A 5,513-nucleotide genomic window follows, 5' to 3' on the forward strand; every position below is an offset into this window, starting at 1 on the left:
GAATTTTAGCAATATTTTAACGTTTATCATCTCCTTTTCCTTCATGTGATTTAAACAAAATATCATCGAATTAGGCAATATTTTGCCGTTTTTCCACGTTTTTGTGAATTTTCAGTCTATGGGTATTAATTCATTATATATACGATAAAAATGTTTTAACACATAATTGATTAGATAATAACCTTAATTACTTCATTTTCAATCAACAATTTGTTTCTCGTTAAAATACTGAGTAATAGATATTGAACAGGGGAGAAGTTCTGTTTTTATTGCATATATCGACGTTTCAGCCGAAATAGAGCGGTTTTACGTGTACATCTTCCATCAGTAATATAAGCGGAAAATCAGGAACATTTTAGTTAATTCTAATGAAAACACATTGATTTTTATCATTTGTATTGGAAACAACATTGTCATATGTCTTTTCTTGGATCTAAATAATACGAAACCTCGCTCTATGATTCTAAGTTAAAATCCTCAAATATGGTTAAATAGTGACTTTTTTCACGTTTTTCATGTAGTTTGATATTACGTAAATATAATCATTTTTACCAATATTTCGATACTATTTCATGTAGTATCACGATATGTGATTTGGTCTAGAAATCTCAGAATTTCGCATAATATTGCATTTTAAGCAAATTTTCTTGCATTTTGTTTCGTACGAAAAATCGTCGAATTTAGCAATATTTTGACGTTTATCATCCCTTTTCCTTTATTTGATTTAAACAAAATTTCACCGAATTAGGCAATATTTTGCCGTTTTTCCACGTTTTTGTGAATTTTCAGTCTATGGGTATTAATTCATTATATATACGATAAAAATGATGCAAACACATAATTGATCAGATAATAACCTTAAATACTTCATTTTCAATCAATTATTTGTTTCTCGTTAAAATACTGAGTAAGATATTGAAAAGGGGAGAAGTTCTGTTTTTATTGCATATATCGACGTTTCAGCCGGAATAGAGCGGTTTTACGTGTACATCTTCCATCAGTAATATAAACGGAAAATCAGGAACATTTTAGTTAATTCTAATGAAAACACATTGATTTTTATCATTTGTATTGGAAACAACATTGTCATATGTCTTTTCTTGGATCTAAATAATACGAAACCTCGCTCTATGATTTGAAGTTAAAATCCTCAAATATGGTTATATAGTGACTTTTTTCACGTTTTTCATGTAGTTTGATATTACGTAAATATATTCATTTTTACCAATATTTCGATACTATTTCATGTAGTATCATGATATGTGATTTGGCTTTCAAATCCCAGAATTTCGCATAATATTGCATTTTAAGCAAGTTTTGTTGCATTTTGTTTCGTACTAAAAATCATCGAATTTAGCAATATTTTAACGTTCATCATCTCCTTTTCCTTCATGTGATTTAAACAAAATATCATCGAATTAGGCAATATTTTGCCGTTTTCCACGTTTTTGTGAATTTTCCGTCCATGGGTATTAATTCATATATATATATATACGATAAAAATGATGCAAACACATAATTGATTAGATAATAACCTTAAATACTTCATTTTCAATCATCTATTTGTTTCTCGTTAAAATACTGAGTAAGATATTGAAAAGGGGAGAAGTTCTGTTTTTATTGCATATATCGACGTTTCAGCCGGAATAGAGCGGTTTTACGTGTACATCTTCCATCAGTAATATAAACGGAAAATCAGGAACATTTTAGTTAATTCTATTGAAAACACATTGATTTTTATCATTTGTATTGGAAACAACATTGTCATGTCTTTTCTTGGATCTAAATAATACGAAACCTCGCTCTATGATTCTAAGTTAAAATCCTCAAATATGGTTAAATAGTGACTTTTTCACGATTTTTATGTATTTTGATATTACGTAAATATATTCATTTTTACCAATATTTCGATACTATTTCATGTAGTATCACGATATGTGATTTGGCCTTGAAATCTCAGAATTTCGCAAAATATTGTATTTTAAGCAAGTTTTCTTGCATTTTTTTCGTACGAAAAATCATCGAATTTAGCAATATTTTGACGTTTATCATCCCCTTTTCCTTTATTTGATTTAAACAAAATATAATCGAATTAGGCAATATTTTGCCGTTTTTCCACGTTTTTGTGAATTTTCAGTCTATGGGTATTAATTCATTATATATACGATAAAAAGGATGCAAACACATAATTGAGTAGATAATAACCTTAAATACTTCATTTTCAATCAACAATTTGTTTCTCGTTAAAATACTGAGTAAGATATTGAACAGGGGAGAAGTTCTGTTTTTATTGCATATATCGACGTTTTAGCCGAAATAGAGCGGTTTTACGTGTACATCTTCATCAGTAATATAAGCGGAAAATCAGGAACATTTTAGTTAATTCTAATGAAAACACATTGATTTTTATCATTTGTATTGGAAACAACATTGTCATATGTCTTTTCTTGGATCTAAATAATACGAAACCTCGCTCTATGATTCTAAGTTAAAATCCTCAAATATGGGTAAATAGTGACTTTTTCACGTTTTTCATGTAGTTTGATATTACGTAAATATAATCATTTTTACCAATATTTCGATACTATTTTATGTAGTATCACGATATGTGATTTGGTCTTGAAATCTCAGAATTTCGCATAATATTGCATTTTAAGCAAATTTTCTTGCATTTTGTTTCGTACGAAAAATCATCGAATTTAGCAATATTTTGACGTTTATCATCCCTTTTCCTTTATTTGATTTAAACAAAATATCATCGAATTAGGCAATATTTTGCCGTTTTTCCACGTTTTTGTGAATTTTCAGTCTATGGGTATTAATTCATTATATATACGATAAAAATGATGCAAACACATAATTGATCAGATAATAACCTTAAATACTTCATTTTCAATCAACTATTTGTTTCTCGTTAAAATACTGAGTAAGATATTGAAAAGGGGAGAAGTTCTGTTTTTATTGCATATATCGACGTTTCAGCCGGAATAGAGCGGTTTTACGTGTACATCTTCCATCAGTAATATAAACGGAAAATCAGGAAACATTTTAGTTAATTCTAATGAAAACACATTGATTTTTATCATTTGTATTGGAAACAACATTGTCATATGTCTTTTCTTGGATCTAAATAATACGAAACCTCGCTCTATGATTTGAAGTTAAAATCCTCAAATATGGTTATATAGTGACTTTTTTCACGTTTTTCATGTAGTTTGATATTACGTATATATATTCATTTTTACCAATATTTCGATACTATTTCATGTAGTATCACGATATGTGATTTGGCCTTCAAATCCCAGAATTTCGCATAATATTGCATTTTAAGCAAGTTTTCTTGCATTTTGTTTCGTACGAAAAATCATCGAATTTAGCAATATATTAACGTTTATCATCTCCTTTTCCTTCATGTGATTTAAACAAAATATCATCGAATTAGGCAATATTTTGCCGTTTTTCCACGTTTTTGTGAATTTTCAGTCTATGGGTATTAATTCATTATATATACGATAAAAATGTTTTAACACATAATTGATTAGATAATAACCTTAATTACTTCATTTTCAATCAACTATTTGTTTCTCGTTAAAATACTGATTAAGATATTGAAAAGGGGAGAAGTTCTGTTTTTATTGCATATATCGACGTTTCAGCCGGAATAGAGCGGTTTTACGTGAACATCTTCCATCAGTAATATAAACGGAAAATCAGGAACATTTTAGTTAATTCTATTGAAAACACATTGATTTTTATCATTTGTATTGGAAACAACATTGTCATATGTCTTTTCTTGGATCTAAATAATACGAAACCTCGCTCTATGATTCTAAGTTAAAATCCTCATATATGGTTAAATAGTGACTTTTTTCACGATTTTTATGTAGTTTGATATTACGTAAATATAATCATTTTTACCAATATTTCGATACTATTTCATGTAGTATCACGATATGTGATTTGGTCTTGAAATCTCAGAATTTCGCATAATATTGCATTTTAAGCAAATTTTCTTGCATTTTGTTTCGTACGAAAAATCTTCGAATTCAGCAATATTTTGACGTTTATCATCCCCTTTTCCTTCATGTGATTTAAACAAAATATCATCGAATTAGGCAATATTTTGCCGTTTTCCACGTTTTTGTGAATTTTCAGTCCATGGGTATTAATTCATATATATACGATAAAAATGATGCAAACACATAATTGATTAGATAATAACCTTATATACTTCATTTTCAATCATCTATTTGTTTCTCGTTAAAATACTGAGTAAGATATTGAAAAGGGGAGAAGTTCGGTTTTTATTGCATATATCGACGTTTCAGCCGGATTAGAGCGGTTTTACGTGTACATCTTCCATCGTTAATATAAACGGAAAATCAAGAACATTTTAGTTATTTCTAATGAAAACACATTGTTTTATATCATTTGTATTGGAAACAACATTGTCATATGTCTTTTCTTGGATCTAAATAATACGAAACCTCGTTCTATGATTTGAAGTTAAAATCCTCAAATATGGTTATATAGTGACTTTTTTCACGTTTTTCATGTAGTTTGATATTACGTAAATATATTCATTTTTACCAATATTTCGACACTATTTCATGTAGTATCACGATATGTGATTTGGCCTTCAAATCTCAGAATTTCGCATAATATTGCATTTTAAGCAAGTTTTCTTGCATTTTGTTTCGTACGAAAAATCATCGAATTTAGCAATATTTTGACGTTTATCATCCCCTTTTCCTTTATTTGATTTAAACAAAATATAATCGAATTAGGCAATATTTTGCCGTTTTTCCACGTTTTTGTGAATTTTCAGTCTATGGGTATTAATTCATTATATATACGATAAAAAGGATGCAAACACATAATTGAGTAGATAATAACCTTAAATACTTCATTTTCAATCAACAATTTGTTTCTCGTTAAAATACTGAGTAAGATATTGAACAGGGGAGAAGTTCTGTTTTTATTGCATATATCGACGTTTCAGCCGAAATAGAGCGGTATTACGTGTACATCTTCCATCAGTAATATAAGCGTAAAATCAGGAACATTTTAGTTAATTCTAATGAAAACACATTGATTTTTATCATTTGTATTGGAAACAACATTGTCATATGTCTTTTCTTGGATCTAAATAATACGAAACCTCGCTCTATGATTCTAAGTTAAAATCCTCAAATATGGGTAAATAGTGACTTTTTTCACGTTTTTCATGTAGTTTGATATTACGTATATATAATCATTTTTACCAATATTTCGATACTATTTTATGTAGTATCACGATATGTGATTTGGTCTTGAAATCTCAGAATTTCGCATAATATTGCATTTTAAGCAAATTTTCTTGCATTTTGTTTCGTACGAAAAATCATCGAATTTAGCAATATTTTGACGTTTATCATCCCTTTTCCTTTATTTGATTTAAACAAAATATCATCGAATTAGGCAATATTTTGCCGTTTTTCCACGTTTTTGTGAATTTTCAGTCTATGGGTATT

This window comes from Procambarus clarkii, chromosome 72, assembly GCF_040958095.1.
Source record: "Procambarus clarkii isolate CNS0578487 chromosome 72, FALCON_Pclarkii_2.0, whole genome shotgun sequence".
Classification (NCBI taxonomy): Eukaryota; Metazoa; Arthropoda; class Malacostraca; order Decapoda; family Cambaridae; genus Procambarus; species Procambarus clarkii.